At 45.2% G+C, this 20,195-nt stretch overlaps 1 long non-coding RNA gene across 1 annotated transcript; it reads left to right on the top strand.

Moving 5' to 3' along the window:
• Nucleotides 1-1,322: 1,322 nt before the first annotated feature.
• LOC135967169 (uncharacterized) lies at nt 1,323-18,892 on the top strand. Its single transcript, XR_010581075.2, has 4 exons — nt 1,323-1,580; nt 3,041-3,268; nt 4,086-4,248; nt 6,075-18,892. It is a non-coding gene; the product is annotated as an uncharacterized lncRNA (long non-coding RNA).
• The last annotated feature ends 1,303 nt before the right edge of the window (nt 18,893-20,195 follow it).

Genomic DNA, 20,195 nt, shown 5'->3' with positions numbered 1-20,195 from the left:
CCATCAAACAAAACTCCTTCCCCCAGAGAGCTTACATTCTAGGGGAGTTTCTATCCAGCAGCTTCAGGCAGTCCTCTGGCGGCTTAGAATGAGGGTGCCCCCTCTGGTTCCCATGGACACGCACACGTGCAGACACACATGCGCTCACATATGTATATGTGTGCACTCATATGCAGTTACTCGCGCGCGCACACGCACTGCCCTGTCTTGCCACCCTTTCTCTAGCCAAGCATCTGAAGCAGAGGCACAGCGCGGTGGCTCCCGGATGGCCGTGCGCCAGGAGCAGGCCAAGCCCGCGGCAGCCACCAGCATCTCAAGGCCTGCGCAGTCGGCAGGGCGCAGCTGTGCGGTGTCCCTGGGAGGGAAGGAGGCTGCGCGGAGCCCCCGAGCCCTAGCCCCAGCCCCGCGTGGTTACACCTGCCCGCGCTCGCTCTCAGGGCATAGCAGGGCTCTTCTTCCAGGGACTTGCCATGGAGCAGGCGGTATCAACCCCTCCAGGCTCCCGCTGGCCCACATTCGCCACCCGCCTTTGCCTCTTAGCCCCACAGACCCACCCGGGCTTCTGCCAGGCACAGCCACGCTGGACTTATTCCTCCTTCCTCTAATGATTTCTGGGACCCAGCCTGGAGGGAGAAAAGAGGGAAGGTGTCCGCCTGGGCCAGCCTTGGTGTTTGGGTGAGACACAGGTGGAAAACAATTACAGGGCTCTTTGGAAACAGCCTCAGCCCAGGAACTGTGGCAGAAACTTGGACTCGGTGGCCTGAAACCAGGCTGAGGAGCACGGTCAGGCAGTGCGGACGCGTCCCTCGGGGCTGATTGAGTAGACACTCCTTCCTTCCGAAACATTTTCGTCGGCTGTTTGTTTGTTTCCAAACCTAGCAACCACCTATCACCACTTCCCCTCACAAATGCTTTCCCTAACGCGAGGCTGCGTGCAGGACGGCGTGCACTATGACGGCCTCCTCTCACTCAGCTTCTCCCGTGCTCTCTGAGTCTCTGGTAGGCAACTCCCTACCAGGCCACATTTGTTTCCCTGGGCCAGTTAGCACCTTGGAGAGGTTCTCCTGTGGCCATGCCCACCTGCCTGTCCTCTCAGGAGAAAGAGAGTGGCAGGGCAGGAGGAGGGTCCCCGCCTCCACAGGACAGCTGGCTTAGCTCTGCAGAGCCCCTGTGGCTGGGAGGGTGTTTGTTAGGACCCCACGGGGTCAGCGTACAGGCAGGCTTTCTGGGCGGGTGGGCCTGCCTCAGTCCCATCCTGCACCCACTGGATCAATGTCAACAGCAAGAGACCCACACAGGGTCTGGTTCTCTCTCCTTGGCAGGTACAAGAGAACTCTGCATTTGTCTTTTGCCCACAACTTCGCTAAAGAAGTACAGAGGCCAAGCAACTCCAAGGCTGTTTGGAAGGAGAGCTGGGCTCTGCCTCCTGGGAGAGTTGGAGGACGTTTATTCTCTGCGGAGTGTTAAGGGAGGACTGCCCTATTCCTTGTCTGCTGGTACTTGCCCTGGGAGCCGGTGCATCTTATCCCTTTTAATTCTCACTGGCTCTGCTAGACACGTATGACCATCCCATTTTACGAGCAAGGAGACTGAGTTTCAGAGAGTTGTTCCTGTATAGCGGTAAATGTGGGAGGCTGAATAGGACGGGTTACATCACCTTAAACTAGTTTTATGGCCAATAGGAATTCATTTTCCTGGTTCTTTCAAAGCAGTGGATAAGGCTGGGAATTAGGATGCCCTCCTTCTACTCCGGTCATGCCAGTTTGGCCTCTACTCTATAAACAGCCCTTGTTCTTTTCTGTCTCCTCGATTCTCTCACGTAGCTTCCCCAACTTGGAATGCCACTCTCCCTCCCACCAGTTCAACTCCTGCACACTTGAAAGGCCCTGCTAACAAACCTCTTCCCACAGGAACCTTTCCCTGCCCACTCTAGCTTTTGGCCATCTCTCCCTACTCTAACAATTGCATTCTGTCATGAAATCAAAGTCTTCATGACAGTACTGCCTTTTATGATTTGCTCATTGTTTCCATTTCATTGGTCTCATTCCATCAGCCAGACTGATCTCTGTAAGGGCAGGGACCAAGCACGGACACTTCCCCTAGATGCCCCGCTGTTTCCAGCCGAGTGCTGCTATGAAGTTGCACTCAGTGACTCTTACTTGGCTAACATTCTAAACACGAGCCAAGGAGTCTTTGCTACAAGACAGTGAGGGGTGGTACTATTGGGCTTTCAGCCATTAATTGGCTAGCAGCAACTCACTGGGTGGCCAGCCTTCCTGGTTCCTCCAGACTGTCAAGAAGGATTGCACCTGAGTTCGCTGAGAAAGGGAGACAGAGCTTAATTGTGTCCTCCATTCACACTAAAGCACCCAAGGACTAAGACCAGAAGTGCGGACAGGCGTAACTACGCGGGGCTGGGGCTCCGGGGCCTCTGCGCAGCCTCCTTCCCTCCCAGGTGTGTGATGACTGAGGATAAGTAAGTGAAATGCAAACAGTTATATACATAACAAACAATCTGGCCTAAAGTTGAAAACCACAAGGTAAACTATTGGAGTATTTCTTTCTGGGGCCCAGCATGGAAGGAGAAGAGAGGGAAGGTGTCCACCTGCGCCAGCCATGGTGTTTGGGTGAGGCACAGGTTGAAAGCAATTACAGGGCTCTCTGGAAACAGCCTCGGCCCTGGAACTGTGGCAGAAGCTTGGACTCGGTGGCCTGCTTTCAAATTATTGGAGTACTCTTTGAAGTATTTCTGTGCTTCCTGTTGAAAGTTTGAGGCTGTTCAATGACATCATCTAAGGCCAAGTCCTTTTCCTGTTACCTTCCCAGCATGCATGAGTGGTCATTTCTTACCTCTACAGCTTATAACACGTTTTCACATCTGTCATCCCATTTATTTCTTGCAAGACTTTGAAAGGGAATAACGTAACAATAACAATGTTAATAAAAATGTTGATATTTATTAAATACTTACATGTTCTAGGCATCAAGGGCACTAAGGGCTTTATGTATATTAATTGGTTTGTTCCTTACCATTTTACAGATGCAGAAACTGAGGCACTGAGAATAATGATTTCAGACCATACAGCCTTCCAAGTGGCAAAACCTGGGCTTGAACCAGGTCTCCTGAGCTACAGCCTAGCAGAGAGAGAGACAACCACCATGTCCTCTTGCCTGTGGCCGCATCCAGTGCCAGTTTAACTCAGCTCTTCCAGGAAGCCCCTTTCTCCCCCGGCCCCAGGCTTGTTCTTGGGGAAGATTCAGGGACTGGGTTGGTATCCTGAACTCAAGGGAGGGAGACAGGAGACCTGGGCTTAGCTTGGTCATTCCCTTAACCTCTCCAAGCCAAACTTTTGTCACCTGCAAATTAGGAATGATGGTCCTAAAATATCTGATAGGCCTGTTGGAAGCATCTAATGAGACAGTGTAAATATAAAGCACTTGTAATCAAATTCCCCTCCTCTTCCCTTTCCCCACTGTTCTAGGGAGCATTGCTTGTATAGACACAGGGTTTATTGTTGAATTGACGTTTATTTGCTGGGCCACTCTCCTTAATATAATAAGGCAAGAACCGCTGAAAGGAACTCTGACTCCTGATATCCCCTGGGAGGAAGGCCTGTCTTCAGTATGGAAGGAAGAACTCAGAAAGTAGGGCGTGGGTGGGAGAGAGACGTCTGGCTCCTTGGTCTCTTTCCCTCCAGCCTGGACCTTGTGGACTCTAGACAGGCTGGAGGATATCCTTTGCAGACAAGTGAGGCTGGGCAGAGAGCCTCTCTGTGTGGGCCACAGGGTGCAGCAGTCACCTTCAGAGTTACTTGCATGTTATTCCCCACTTGAGTTACATCTTGTTTAAAAGCTCCAGCCTGGTCTCAGCCATGCCACTGAGGACAACAGGATATTCAAGTCTGGGCTTTTGGGGTAAGTAAGAGCAGTGCGTGCTGGTCAGCAGGGTGTGGTACCAGCAGCCTGTGTTGGTGGGAATGTCCCCAAGGCAGAGGGGGACCAAGAGCAGAGGTAGGAGATACGGCCACCCAAGTGGGGATCCTCCCTCCCTGCCAGCACTCCTTTGGTCAACACCTGCATTCCAGGTCTTACTGAAGGGGCTCTTGAGTGCTGAGAGCTCCACAAGAGGAAGAAGATGCCTGGGCGCTGAGTAAGGAAACTGACATGAAACACCTACCTTCCACCAGACAGGGCTGCTGGGAACACCGTGGGCATTTTCTCACTTCATTTTCACAATGACCCTACAAGGTAGATGCTGTGACTTTCTCCCATGTTTGGGGAAACTTGGCCTTGGAGAGGTCAGCTGGTGCACCCCAGGGGCCAGGCCGTGGGTGACCAGGCTGGGATCCAAAGCCAGGTCTGCGGGACTCACCTGCTGGTGCCATCTCCAGATACCCTGCAGTGTGCCTGGGGTGGCTCGGTCTGCTGTGGCTCTTTGTTTCTCTCTGAGAGAAGGGAGGGAATGGTTATTTCACTGGCTGGGATGGTGAGATCGTTATCACCCTCAAAAAGCATGTATTAAATCCCTAATTGTTCATGGCGCTGAGCACAGGACTGAATTATTTTGTATACAAAAATAATTAACAAAAGTGCACAGATAGGGTCTCTGCCTTCTGGGAACACAGGATCCCCAGCATGTGAAGGTGAACTCAAGTGCCATGCCTGTAAAGCCAAGGCCGTGGTGCCATTCTCAGGAAGCCTGATGACCTGTGTGACTTTGGGCAGTTCCTCACTGTCTCCAGGTTTTCTCCAGGCTTGCCACATGGTGAGATAATATATGGAAAGCACTTAGCAAGTGCGCAACATAGTGTACATTCTCAATCATCAACAACTATTATTACAGCCATTGGGTAGATGGCTTATACCCAAAATGGATTTAGGGATGAGGGAAAGGTTTATGGTTAAACATTTTTTTTGAGGGTGGGGGGACAGAGTCTCATTCTGTTGCCCAGGCTGGAATACAGTGGAGAGAACATGGCTTACCTGCAGCCTCTACCTCATGGGCTCAAGCAATCCTCCCACCTCAGCCTCCTGAGTAGCTGGGACCACAGGTGCATGCTACCATCCCTGAGTAATTTTTTAATTTTTCTGTAGAGTCGGGACCTCACCATGTTGCCCAGGCTGGTCTCGAACTCCTGGGGTCAAGTGATCCTCCTGCCTTGGTTTCCCACAGCGTTGGGATTACAGGTATGAGCAACTATGCCTGGCCAGAAAGAAGACTCTTGATTGCACAGTGGAGGCACCCTTTCACTACTCCAGTGCTCTGTGGCTGCGGAAAGGCTACAGGGCTCTTGTTTTCCTTACAAGAAAATGTTCTTACTCTTCTAAGATAAGGAGGGCTCGGCCTTTATGGAGCAATCCTTCAAGTGTCTGTCTCATAGTCACTGATCTTTAGTTCTTTATTCTGGAGAGATGTGCGGCTTTCTTGAGGCAAAATTGTTGAAGGAACTGTGCAATGCAGCAGGCTAGAGCCATTAGTGACCTGCATACATGAAGCACTCAGTAAGTGCTGACTGACTGGGATACCGGGGTGCGGGGTGCCCAGTGTCCCCAGACCTACAAAGGAGCCTACTGTCCTTTCAGTATTTGCCTGAGAGACAAAATGACAGAGCCATGAACCCATCAGGTAAGACATCTGCAGCTGCCAGGGCTGCAGACGCAGACGGAGGGCTCCCAGAGGAGCTTTCACCCTGCGAGGGTCCTGCAGTGCGCACCCTTTGCCACGCACAGCTGGACAGGGAGTGACTGAGGAGCCCTAGTAACGCAAGGGCACGTCCTTTGGAAAATGTCTTTTGTTTCTTCCTGGCAGAGGCTGGGTAAGACACAAGCTTTGTGCTTAATGGCCTGTCAGGAGGAAAAGAAATCCATAGCAGTAGAGAGAAAAAGATTAAACTAATAATAAAACCAAACCCAAATATCACCGCCCTCCTGCCCCTCCGCCCCAGCCCACACCTGACACTGAGCTGTCTTCCAGCCAGTTCCCCTCCCAGGCAAATACTATTTATTCCATGAGGCCCTGACACACCAGTCCTCAACAAGACAATGCTTGATTGTTTCTTCCTTCCCCCCTGCAGCAAACCATGGGCTGCAGCAGAAGACGTGAAAAGGGAAAGGAGCGAGGTTGCTGCTCTTCTCATGGGACCAGCTCCGGGTGCTGTCAAAACAAGCCTGAGATAAGGGCGGGCGAGGGATGGCGGGCTCGGAGATTAGCGCTGCTGCTGCCCTACCTGCTCAGAAAGTTTCATTCTTTTAGCAACGTTTCTGGCAGCTGTGACCACTTAAACGGCTTTTGCTTCCATTAAACAGGAGAGTCATTAAGTCACGGAGCTTAAAGCAGCTCTAAAGGGCCCAGTAGTCATTCCTCAGTGAAAAGTGCCAATTCATTGCTTGGTAGATTAAAACAAACCTGGAGGTTCGCAGTCAGAGGTGAGTTTCTGTAGCATTGGGGTTGACGGTTGACCTCAATGTGACCCTGTGCTAAAAAACGGTCTTGTGTGAATCAAAGAGGCCTGCACTGGTGATGCAGTGAGAAGAGGGACGGTTCAGATCACAGAGGGGAATTGGATTGTCCGTTTCCCCAGGTTCTCAGCAGCTGTCCTGTCTGTTCAGACCTGAAAGGTCCAGACAGATGTCTTATCGATGTTAGGGTTTATCAATAGGTTTATCAATGGGATGTATGTTGCAGGCCAAGACAGTTTGTGTTTTCCCAGTCCAAGTTTACTTCCTCGTGGATCAGCCACAGCCATCAGGGGCAGGAGTAGTCCCTCCTTGTAACTAGGGATGGTGTCCCTTTCTTCTTTGAGCAGTGACTGTTGACAATTTACAGAAAGGAGGGGAACAAATGATAACCCCAGGGGCTGACCTACATTGTCCTCCCTCAGGGGAGCCCACCCCTCACTCAGCAATGGGCCAAGGTGGCTAAACCAGCCAGTAGGCAGGAACACCGTGACTGCTCACGAGGGCAAAGTGGGCCAGGTGCAGTGGCTCACACCTGATTCTAGCACTTTGGGAGGCTGAGGTGGGCAGATTGCCTGAGCTAAGGGAGTTCAAGACCAGCCAGCCCGGGCACATGGTGAAACCCCGTCTCTACTAAAATACAAAAAATTAGCTGGGCATGGTGGTGTGTGCCTGTAGTCCCAGCTCCTCGGGAGGCTGAGGTGTGAGAATTGCTTGAACCCGGAAGCGGAGGTTGCAGTCAGCCTGGGTGACAGAGCGAGACTCTGTCTCCAAAACAAACAATAATAACAAACACACACAAAAGAGACAAAAACAGTAACAACAACAAAACAAGGAACAAAGGCAAAGTGAAAACTTATTTCTGGGGAGTACTCACTGGCTTTCCAAGCTTTCCTTTATTCTAACTCATAATTAGGTGGGGTGAGCAGGGAAGGTATTACTATCCCCATTTTATAACTGAAGAAACCGAGGTTCAAGAAAGTTAAGTGACACCTAAGCAAGCATCTCAAACCCCAGGACTTTTGATTCCTAGGCTGGTGCTCTTACTACGTTAGCACTATGAGCTTTATCCTGCGTGGCTGTGGAACTCCAGGACTCAACTTCCAGCCTGGTCTGTGTCCATCTTGCCAGCATCCCCTTTTCACCTGTCAGGATCCAGCCAGACTACCCCGTTCACTAGAGGCCTGGCATTGGAAGCCAGTCAGCACAAAGATGAAAACGACTCAAGAGTTTGTGTCCCTGCCCATTTCACTGAGGTCAGAAAGCGGCTGGGAGAAGAATGAAGAGGTTTGGGGTGGATGTCTTTCCCTGCAAGACAGTGCCCCTTCCTTAAGTTGTCACTCTTTCCTGGGGCTGACTGGGAGGAATTGACTGCATCTGCACAGAACCATGAACATAGATTGTGGGAACTGAGGTAGGACATTTGCCAAAGGGAACTCCAGGAATACTTGGCTCCCTGCAACTCCAGTGTGAGGGACATGTAGCCTCACGCCTACCCAGTGGATGACCAGCGTTCTGGAAATACCACTCCGTACAAGAATTCTGATGGGCTCTGTGATCCAGGACAAAAGAGGCTGGATCCTGGCTGGAAAACCTGGGGTCACTGGCAGTCTGGCTTCTCCCATGTGGGATTACTCAGCCTGTAAAAGTTCTATTTATTTGTTAAGGGAGGGCAGATCCATATTCCATCTGTTGACACCTGGACGGCAGAGGAGCAAGCACTGCACCGCCTTGCCCATCAGCACCCTGGCAGTGGCACTCCCTGCCAAGCTGCTGTGGTGGCTGGGAGGAACACCTGGTGGGTGAGTGAGTGATGGGAGAGCCTCCCGCTGGCAGCTGCCGCCCTGCCGAGAGCCATGATCGTCACTCAGTGGAATGGAAGGGCCCAGGCAAGTAGCCTGAGAACACGGCTCCGAACACGTTTCCCTCACATGCCCCAGAGTGGGCCTGACCTTGTCAGTGAAACCAGGCTCACCAACTCCCAGAAGCTGCCTCTCCAAGAGTGTCTCGGAGGTTTCCCAGCATTTCTTTTCATGGCTGTGTTAGTTTTGGCTCCGAGACCAAATGAGTAGAAGATTCAAGGGGTTTTAAGTGTTCAGTTACAATGCCGAGCAGTGCACACCCACCCTTTAACTGTGACGTCTTTCTGTGGTTTCAGTTCAGAGGTCAGAAGAGCAGAGAGGAGGAGCTACCTAAAGTTTTAGAGGGGGAGACTGACCTGGTTTCAAAGTGACGTCAAAAACCAGAATTATTGTGAGAATGACTGGCATTTGCAAAGAGCACAGGATCCGTGCTGAAGATACAAGTCTTCCAGTGCTGGTGTCAGCATAAACCCACTGTGCGACCTTGAGCAACTGAAACAGACCTTCTGGATCTCCATTTCCTCACCAAGAAACAAAAGAAATTGGATTGATGCTCTCCCAGGGCCCCTTCCAGTTCAACCTTTTATGATTATACAACTACTAATCTCAGCACTGATGTCCTTTATTTACAAAGAAAATACCACTGACACACCTCAGGTAGGACATATGCTTTGAATTGTTCTTTCTGCTGTGCTGAGAGGTTCTCAGTGCTCCACCCCCACACCTGCCCATCCCCTTTGCCCACCAGTTTCCATGCAAGAAGACTTGCCCCGTGGTCTCTGCTGTCCTCTAGAGTCCCACAGAGGATGCCATCCAATGGCCACAACAGGGCTGGCAGGTCTAGGTCTCAGTTCTGACCTCAGGAACTGACTTGGGTGGTTGCAGGCAGAATTTAGCTTATCTGGGCCTCATCTACTGAATGGGATAAATCATCCATCCTGGGAAAACACTGAGACGCTTTGGCGAGAAAAGCAAGAGGCACGTGAAGCGGCCCTGCTGTGGAGGCCGAGGATCTCAATCCCAGAGTCTTTGAGAACCAGTGGCCCTGTACTAATGGGCTGCACACCCCACAGAACGTTGTTGATTTCCCAGTTTACATGGAACTAAAGCCTGCTGGCAGATGCTGGGTGACTTACTCACATGCATCGTGAACTTGGATCAAGACTCCCTCTTTTGGGATTAGTTCTGAGCCTGGTTTTAAAGCATCTTGCTGGAACAGTGAATGGTTTTGCAATGCATTTCAGCGAGCCCTTTACAAACTCACTCATCAGGCCTTGGGGAACGAGGCTTACTTCTACCAGCTCAGCTTGGATGCCACGCTAGAGGCTGCTGAGTCACACAGGCAGAGCCCGTTACCTGCCAAACATGGCTTTTCTGGATCCACCTTTCCGGTGTGATGAACTCACAGGATTAATCACAAGAGAAGCTTGTCCCTTCTCTTCTGTCTTCACTCTCTCCTTTCCCGTGACCCTCACCTGCAGCTGTTGCTCCTCAGGTGAGAGCACCTGAGCTGGGAAGGGGGTGCAATGAGTCTCAGGCTCCAAGAGCTTCTCCCTAAAACAAGCCAGGAAATGGCTTAATTGCCCTAGGGATGAAGGGGCCCCACTGTGCAAGAGACCCCCTAAATGGAGATGGGAATTAATGGACAGCATCCTTCAGAACCATTCAGAACTACTTGGATGTTACTGAATCTGCCAAGTTCTCTCAGGCCTCTGTGGCTTTGAGGTTCTATTTCTTCTGGCCAGAATTCTCTTCCATCCTCACCTGCCTGGTTAGTTCTTACCTATTCTTTATGATTCACCTCCTCTAGGAAGTGAACAATTTATTCAATAAGTATTTATGAAACACCTACTATGCACTAGGCACTATTACAGAAGTTGGGATACAATAGTGAACAAAATAGCCCCAAATTGCAGCCTTCCATCCAAGGACAGTGTGATTGACTGTCAAATGTGGCTGAAAGGTCAAGGATTGGAGAACTGACCACAGAATCTGGCAGCACAGAGGTCACTGGTGGCCTTGTCAAGGGCAGTTTGAAAGGTTCTAGAGAGAACTGGAGAAGAGAAATGAGAGATAGTCCATATCAACAACTCTTTTGAGGAATTTTGTTGCAAAGGTGATCAGAGAGATAGAGGAAAATGTGCAAGTCAGTTGTTTAAAAATTGACTTGACTTGTTAATTGGTTACTTAAGAAACTATGGAGGCCGTTGCCACATGTTTTGAGAGCTTAGTCCAAGGACAGGAGAGGAGATTGAGAAAAGGTGGTTTTCATTTTCTTTCCATTAGCCCTTGTCCATGAGCCCCCATCCCATTCTGCGTTCTGTCCTTTACTCAATGGTAACAGATGTGGTTATTTATACTTCAATATCTTCTGCAGACTTCTAGTCTCTCTGGAATTTAGCAGACCAAGGAGACTCCTAACCATATCATACTAGATGCCTATCTACAGTGCCATGTCAGCTCTTTTTTAGAAGTCTGGCATTTGGCTACATAAATCATTGAGAATGCCTGATTTGTGTGTTATAATGTAATCTTGTGATTTTTATGGTGAGTGACATCACTTCTATGGTAGGCACAATATGGTTCACAATTGTTTACAATGCTTAACCAATAAGCATGTTGCATCAAGGAACTATTTAAATAGTCTTTAAGTGTCTGGAGATTAGTGCCAGGTTCTTCATATTTCTATGAATATTCAAACGATGGCTAATGTTTTTCTAAGTATAATAGAGCCTGCATCTCTTAAAAGACATGGCTTTCATTCTTGGGGAAGATGAGGTATCTATGCCTCAAACTATAAATAAATCAGTGAGAACCCATCCAAATGTATTACAAACTTTAGTTGAATTCTGATAGGACACAATAGTAACCAATAATGCCAATCCTCTAAGTAATAACATTAAGATGGAAATGGTTGACTTGTGTTGGAGTTGACCGGTGATGGCTTTTCCTCATAGGAGGCACATTGTGTCCTTTTAGAACCTCTGCATTATAACACACAAGTAGATATCACCCATCCCTTTACATCCTGATAATCTATAGTGAGTTTTGAAGTCAGTCAAGTCTATATTAAAATTCCTACTTGGCTGTTTAACTGTGAGACAATGATACTTAACCTCTGTGAACTTCAGTTTCCTTATCTATAAAATGAGAATGCTAACACTTACCTCATAGTGTTATTGTGAAGTTTAGCTTAAATATGAGTGTCAATCACCTGGCATAGAATAATTAGTATTATTAGCAATACTGCTAGGGAATGAAAGGGGTTGGTGCTGGTGTGATGGGCATAGCAACACTCCTAGGGGTAGGGTGAGAGGGGCTGACCTCTCTTCTCCTCCCCTCGCTAGAAATTCTAGCCGCAGATGCAGACAGGCTTGTCAGTGACCCACATCATCCATCCATTTTGGCTTTCACACATTCATGTAATAATTTATTGAAAGCCTTGGAAGTTCCAAGCAGCAGAAACCCCTGGTCTCATGGAGCTTATGTTCTAGTGAGTTTCGGGAAGAATCTGGGTCATCCTGGATTTAGCATAGCTCTTTCATGTCCCTCATCTTTATGACTTCAAGTTACCATCCAATCACCAGCCCATCCTGTGCTGAGTAAGAATAAGCTGAGGCAATTTAGACCTTCCACAGACATAGATACCAGCCACTATTGATTTTCTCTTATTGTCAGGGACTAGCCAACTTATAAAGATTTTTCTCCCCTGCTAAGGTGATTTCATTTTTTCTCAGGGTGGAAGGAGTATTTCCCTGATTAAGTAAGAATTCAGGCCCCTCTTCCCTGTAAGTGGCTTCTGGGGCAGACTGAGACTCACTGTACCACTTTGGGATGAAGTTATCACAAAACTCTGCCTGATTTTGCCTTTTTGCATTGGAGGGATGTGGGCAGGGAGGAGAGGAAGGAATCCTAGGTGCTCAGAGTAGAGGAAAAATCTGGAACCCCACTGTTAGATGGTGGGAAGGAGGCCAGGAGACAAGGGCAGAGAGGTATGCCCTTAGAGCCTGGGCTCCATTGGAAGTTCCTGCTCTCCTGGAAATAGATCATGCAGTTATTTAATTTAAAAAAAATGATATAGTTGCAGGTATTCATAGCCAGGTGTTTCTCTTTTGGGTCTTAAGCATGAATACTTGTGTCCTGGCTGTCAGTGTGAGTGTAGTGCAAACAGCAGTCTTGTCAAGTGTAGACAGTGATGAGATGGGGCAAACTGGTTTAACACCAATGTGAACCCTTCACCTAAAACTCAACTCAACCCCAGGGATTTCTGAGCTGTCCAAGAAAGTTTGATGACTTTCCTTGCTTAATCAGGTCCTCTTAAGCTCCCTTGAGGCTAAATAGGGAAGAAGGGGCCATGAATTTTATGTCTTTCTGTGGGAATGTATACGTTCCAAAAGCAACAACCCTTTTTCCAGATAAACGTATAATCAACAAAACAGAGTTCTCTGCTTTGTAAAACTAGCATAAAATTACCCTCCTGAGTGCCCTCTTCCAAGAAAAACACTGACCCCTCCTTAATAGAAATTCTGAAATCTCCATGTGTTAAACTAAATCGAATTAGGTTTAACTGTTTCCCCAACCTCATGTCTTTGTTATCTGTCATTTATTTCCCATATGCAGTGACCACTGCTAGACACTCAGAGAAAGTCTGTCCCAATGCCCATAAAATAACAGCTCCTGTTACTCTGACCTTATACCCACAGGAACCTCAGAACAGGCAGGTACATCCTTAACTGAACACCAATAATTAAGGACTTAGGGAGCTCTTTATGTTTTACTAACCCTTAAGTCAACAATCTGCTACTCATTCATTGGCACATTTCTCTTGAGTGATAATTGCTACTCTTCCCACAGGTACGTTTCTCTAGGAAAAAAAAAAGATTAAATATTGGATAATTTTAGCCAGGCAAAGAATAACTCAAGCCATTAACCCTACTTGATTGCAATGAAAACTGCAAATTAACTTTGACGGAAACAACAACAAAAAATCATATAAAAATTAAGCTAATTACCACCCTCCTCCACATACACACAAAAATAGGAATAGCTTTTCATTGTATGTAGAGACATTGTCAGGTAGTGATTAAGATCCTGGATTCTCAATCCAGACATTCCTGGGTATAAACCCCTGTTTTGAACCCATAACTACCCATGTGACCTTGACCAGGTTGTCTGGCTTCTCTATGCCTGCTTGATAGTGCGTCATTAGACTTGTGTAAAAAAATAAGACAATGTATTGCAGTGTCTAGATGATAGACAGTGCTTAATCATTTACAAAATGACTTTGATGGTTACAACTACAGCCAACATTTATATGGGCAGCTAAGCTGCAGATATTTGTAGGCCAGTAGAGATTCACATCACCATACTCTAGTAACTTCTGTCCTAGGAAAAGATAATAAAAATATTAGCTCCCACCACAAAAGACCACATATTCTATGATTCCATTTATATGAAGTGTACAGAGTAAGCAAATCTATAAAGACATAGATTGTGGTTGGGGGATGGGTGAGTATAGGAAATGAGTCCTGATGGGTACAGGGTTTCTTTGTGGGGTGATGAAAATGTTCTGAAATTGATTGTGGTAATGGTTGCACAACTCCATAAAAAACCACTGAAATATATACACTTTAAATGGGTGAATTGTATGGGATATGAATTAAATCCCAATAAAGCTGATATAAAACAGCTCCCATTTATCTGTCAGTTAATCCTTATAATAGTCCATGGTTTTTATTTCCCCATGGTCAAGAAAATTTCATAAAATTAGCGTGTGATGGATCCGGGATTTCTTATTTATTGACTGGCTCTTTTGTTCACAGAATTAGATTAATCACAATTAATCATTCATGGCACATCATCGCCACTGATCCATTGAAAGCCATCTTTTCTTTTACTTTATGTATATACACTAAATAATATGATAAACACTTAGAACCCACTTCCCAAACCAAGAACAGAATATTCAATAACTTATAGCTCCCTGTGTGTTTTCTGCTTTCCAACCCCTAGCTTCTCCCCAGAGATAAATATTTCTTGAATATTATGCTTAGCATTTCCTTGCCTCTATTAAAAGGCTTTTTAAACAGGAATGTGTGTACCTAAGTTGTATATTATTTGGTTTTGCTTAGTTTTGTTTTAATTTTGCTTAGTTTTCAAATTTTATAAAAAGTGTATCATGTTGTATATGAATTCTTCTGAGATCTGCTGCTTTTCATTCAACATGATACTGCTTTGATTCACCCATGTGAAAGAGTCCAGCTGTATCTCTTTTGTCTTTATGCTGTGGAATGTTCCATTTTATGACTATACTATTATATATTTATGCATTCTCCTTTCAAAAGGTAGTTAGGTTGGTTTCAGGTTTTTGCTATTTTGGCAAGTTCAACTATGATTATTCTTTGTATATGTGTCTCCTGGCATACATCTACTAAATTTTCTCTTGGGTATATACTTAGAGAAATAGGGAATACATCAAAAAGATTTGCTGGGTATGCCAGCATTCAACTTTAATAGATAATGTCAAATTGTTTTCCAGTTTCCCCCCAGCAATGTGTTTGAGACCCTGTTGATATCCAACATTTGGTATTGTCATACCTCTTGGGTTTGTTAATCACATGGGTGTAAACTGGCATTTCGTGGTGATGAAATGCCTCTTCATGATTATTGGTGAGGTGAGCATCTAATTATAGGTTTATTAGTTATATGTGTTTCTTGTTCTATGAAATGCTTCTTTGTGGCTTTTGCCCATTTTTTCTATAGAGTTTTTTCTTATTTTAGAAGTGCTTTATATATTTTTAAAACTAATCTTTTGTTAGCTATATGTGTTTCAAATATTTTCTCCAAATTTGTAGCTTATAGTTTTACTTTTGTGCAGAAATTCTTAGTTTTTATTTTTTATTTTACTTTAAGTTCCAGGATACATGTGCAGAATGTGCAGGTTTGTTACATAGGTATAGGTGTGCCATGGTGGTTTGCTATCAACCCATCATCTAGGTTTTAAGCCCCGCATACATTAGCTATTTGTCCCGATGCTGTCGTTCCCCTCACCCCCCACCCCCCGACAGGCCCTGGTATGTTTTGTTCCCCTCCCTGTGTCCATGTGTTCTCATTGCCCAACATCCACTTATGAGTGAGAACATATGGTGTTTGGTTTTCTGTTCCTGGGTTAGTTTGCTGAGGATGATGGCTTCCAGCTTTATCCATGTCCTTGCAAAGGATATGATCTCATTCCTTTTTATGGCTCTATAGTATTCCGTGGTGTATATGTACCACATATTCTTTATCCAGTCTGTCATTGATGGGCATTTGGGTTGAGTTCCATGTCTTTGCTGTCATAAATAGTGTTGCCATAAACATACATGTGTGTGTGTCTTTATAGTAGAATGATTTATATTCCTTTGAGCATATACCCAGTAATGAGATTGCTGGGTCAAATGGTATTTCTGGTTCTAGATTCTTGAGAGATTGCCACACTGTCCTCCACAGTGGTTGAACTAATTTACAGTCCCACCAACAGTGTAAAAGCATTCCTATTTCTCCACAGCATCTGTTGTTTCTTGACATGTTAATGATTGCCATTCAGACCAGCGTGAGATGGTATTTCATGGTTTTGATTTGCATTTTTCTAATGACCAGTGATGCTGAGCTTTTTTTTCATATGTTTGTTGGTCACATAAATGTCTTCTTTTGAGAAATGCCAGTTCATATCCTTCACCCACTTTTTGATGGGGTTGTTATTTTCTTGTAAATTTGCTTAAGTTTCTTATAGATGCTGAATATTAGACTTTTGTTGGATGCCTGGTTCACAAAATTTTTCTCCCATTCTGTAGGTTGCCTGTTCACTCTGATGATAGTTTCTTTTGTTGTACAGAAGCGCTTTAGCTTAATTAGATCCCATTTGTCAATTTTAGCTTTTGTTGCAATTGCTTTTGGTGTTTTCATCAAGAAATTTTTGCCTATGCTTATGTCCTGAATGGTATTGCCTAGGTTTTCTTCTATGATTTTTACAGTTTTGGGTTTTACATTTAGGTCTTTAATCCATCTTGAGTTAATTTTTGTATAAGGTGTAAAGAAGGGGCCCAGTTTCAGTTTTCTGCGTATGGCTAGCCGGTTTTCCCAGCACCATTTATGAAATAGTGAATTCGTTCCCCATTGCTTGTTTTTGTTACGTTTGTCGAAGATCAGATGGTTGTAGATGTGTGGCATTATTTCTGAGGTGACTGTTCTGTTCCATTGGTCTGCATGTCTGTTTTGATACCAGTACCATGCTGTTTTGATTACTGTAGCCTTGTAGTAGAGTTTGAAATAAGGTAGTGTGATGCCTGCAGCTATGGTCAGTATGATATTGGCTGTGGGTTTGTCATAAATAGCTCTTATTATTTTGAAATATGTTTCATCAATATCTAGTTTATTGAGAGTTTTTGGCCTATTCAGGGGTTCAATTTCTTCTTGGTTTAATCTTGGCAGGGTGTATGTGTCCAGGAATTTATCCATTTCTTCTAGATTTTCTAGTTTATTTGCATAAAGGTGTTTATAGTATTCTCAGATAGTAGTTTCTGTTTCTGTGGGGTCAGTGATGATATCCCCTTTATCATTTTTTTGTGTCTATTTGATTCTTCTCTCTTCTTTATTAGTCTAGCTAGCAGTCTATCTATTTTGTTAATTTTTTTCAAAAAAAAAAAAAACCAGCTCCTGGATTCATTGATTTTTTAAAAGAGTTTTTCATGTCTCTATCTCCTTCAGGTCTGCTCTGATCTTAGTTATTTCTTGTCTTCTGCTAGCTTTTGGATTTGTTTGTTCTTGCTTCTCTAGTTCTTTTAATTGTGTTGTTACGGTGTCGATTTGAGATCTTTCTAGCTTTCTGATGTGGGCATTTAGTGCTATAAATTTCCCTCTTAACACTGCTTTAGCTGTGTCCTAGAGATTCTGGTGTGTTGTCTCTTTATTCTCATTGCTTTCAAAGAACTTTTTTATTTCTGCTTTAATTTCATTATTTACCCAGGAATCATTCAGAAGCAGGTTGTTCAATTTTCATGTAGTTGTGTGGTTTTGAGTGAGTTTCTTAATCCTGAGTTCTAATTTGATTGCACTGTGGTCTGAGAGACTGTTCGTTATGATTTGAGTTATTTTGCATTTGCTGAGGAGTGTTTTACTTCCAATAACATGGTCAATTTTAGAATAAGTGCCATGTGGCACTGAGAAGAATGTACATTTTGTTGATTTGGGGTGGAGATTTCTGTAGATATCTATTGGGTGCACTTGATCCAGAGCTGAGTTCAAGTCCTGGATTTGTAATTTTCTGTCTCATTGATCTGTCTAATATTGACAGTGGGGTATCAAAGTGTGTGAGTCTAAGCCTCTTTGTAGGTCTCTAAAAACTTGTTTTATGAATCTGGGTTCTTCTGTATTGGGTGCATATGTATTTAGGATAGTTAGCACTTCTTGTTGAATTGATCCCTTTACCATTAGGTAATGCCCTTGTTTGTTTTTTTTATCTTTGTTGAAACCCCTGCTTTTTTTTTTTTTTTTCTTTCCATTTGCTTGGTAAATTTTCCTCCATTCCTTTATTTTAGCCTCTGTGTGTCTTTACACATGAGATGGGTCTCCTGAATACAGCACACTGATGGGTCTTGACTCTTTATCCAATTTGCCAGTCTGTGTCTTTTAATTGGGGCATTTAGCCTGTTTACATTTAAGGTGAATATTGTTATGTGTGAATTTGACCCTGTCATCATGATGCTAGCTCATTATTTTGCACACTAGTTGATGCAGTTTCTTCACAGTATCTTTGGTCTTTATATTTTGGTGTATTTTTGCAGTAGCTGGTAGTAGTTTTTGTCCAAGGTGGACATTACACCATAGGCAAGTGGCAGAGCCGATACTGTAACCCAGAACCAGGACTTCTGGTGTCAAGGTCATAGCTCTTTGCATTCTTTGTTTTCAAGCATAAATGTAGACCTTGACTAATTGAAGCAAAAAAGAATATATTGAAAGGGGACTGGATACTGAGTAGCTCATAGAATTGAAGAAAGACAATTGAAAAACCAACCTTGGGAAGCTGAAGGACCAAGATGGTCCCAAACATCTAAGTAACAAGAGGTCACAGACCTTACCACTGGACACCATCATTGTCCCTCTGCGACCTTACTGCAAATGAGAATCCTCAGTAGAAAAAGGGCTTAATTCACTCACTGACACTTCTTCTGGGGGTTGGGGTAGAGGGATTTGATTGCCAGCCCTCTAGGACTTCTGCCTTGTGGAAGGGTGGCTCACCCAGAGAGCTCACAAAACTGGCATATGTCTAACACAGCCTCCTAGGACATTATCTCATCTTGTCATCTCCCCTCTGTGAGGTTTGAGAATCTTGTCACTTCAGCTGGCCTGGGAGCTCCTACCCCAGTTTATTCCAGGAATTCCATACACAGTGCTGGTACACAGCCAAGACTTCATAAATGATCTTGGAAGGCTGCGTTAGGGAAATAGTCCCTGTTCTCAGGGTCTTAGACTTAAGACAAGCCTTTTGGCTTTGTTTGAATTTGCTTTCTCAGTAAAAACAAAAAGAAAAACAAAAATCCAGACATCAAAACAGAGAGAAGAGAAAGGCCTTTCCCCACATGCATTCCCAGGTGCCCAGAGTTGGTGGTTTTGAGAAGCTTGAGTGAGACAGGCAATCTCCCACTCAGTCCCTAATTAATTGATCACCTCCATCTGGTCAAAATGTTTACTGCTTCTGCCTACCCCTCAGCAGGGAGGAGTCCCTAGTTCAGCAAAGCAGCAAGTGTGAGAGGGAAAAACAACAGCCCCCACATAGCACATGTAGCACCACGTCTAACCCACACTACAGATGTGGCTCTATCTATATCCTCATCATCAATCAGCAGGTGATGAGGTGTAGGAGCCGTGCTGGGTCCCGTCACTGCCTGGGGCACTTTGCAGTGTCACCGCGTGCATTCTTCATCCAAGCTAAATAGAGTGCTGGGTGGGGTGCTGTTTCTTGCACTATTTACAAGCCCCTGGGATTTTTCCTTATCCCAAAGGACTGTGAAGGGAGCGTGTGGACCTCAGCAATTTCTGCAGTGAAGTCATAGGGCGCTAGGAGGGCCACCTGAGCCTGGGAGATTAAACCCAAGGCCACTGAGCTTTAAAGATAGGGATGAGGTTAGGGCAGAAAAGAGGCACGAAGAGGAAATTTGATTCTTCTAAATCTTACCTCATTTAAACATTCGTTTGGTAAAATTCCAATTATGCTTCTTGACAGAGCAGATTTTTACAGTGTTCCAAATGTAAAAGTTGGAAAGAGGCTACAAATGAACACAATTCGGTAACTCCTCAAGCCAAAAATAAGCCAGAATCTCAGGCTAAGTGGAGTTCAAATGATCTGTAATCTAGAATCTAGATCAACCTTCCTCTCACACAGAAAACTCTAGGATGTGACACTGGGAAAATGATCTGTCATTTCAGAGTGACCACCTCCTGATTCTGTGGTCCTGGCATGTCAGCACCTGATTGTGGTCATCTGAAAAATGGGGATAGAAAGGCCTGCCCCGGCTCCTCAGACAGCTTCTCTAGAGATGCAAGACGCTCTGATGTGAAGCAGAGCTCTTCAGAAGTGGGACAATGCTGGACGTGGATGTTGCGGGGTGTTTGGTGGCTTCTCAGTACTCATTGACCATGTCCACTCCCCTTCTCTTCATGCCCTATTTTCACTTCTCTTTCAAATGTCCTGCTCTTCACTTCTCACCACATACTTCTTCGAGGTTCCTTTTCCCCAGTTCTAGGCCTTGGTTAAGATTTCCCAAAGGTATTTTCATGGATCTCTAGTCCCCAAAATGGCTCACAACTAAAGGAGGTTTTAAGAACAAATTGATTGGTTTG

The sequence above is a fragment of the Macaca fascicularis genome, chromosome 14 (genome assembly GCF_037993035.2).
Source record: "Macaca fascicularis isolate 582-1 chromosome 14, T2T-MFA8v1.1".
Taxonomy (NCBI): Eukaryota; Metazoa; Chordata; class Mammalia; order Primates; family Cercopithecidae; genus Macaca; species Macaca fascicularis.
The sequence above is the reverse complement of the archived record's forward strand: the minus strand, read 5'-3'. Positions and strand labels throughout refer to the sequence as shown.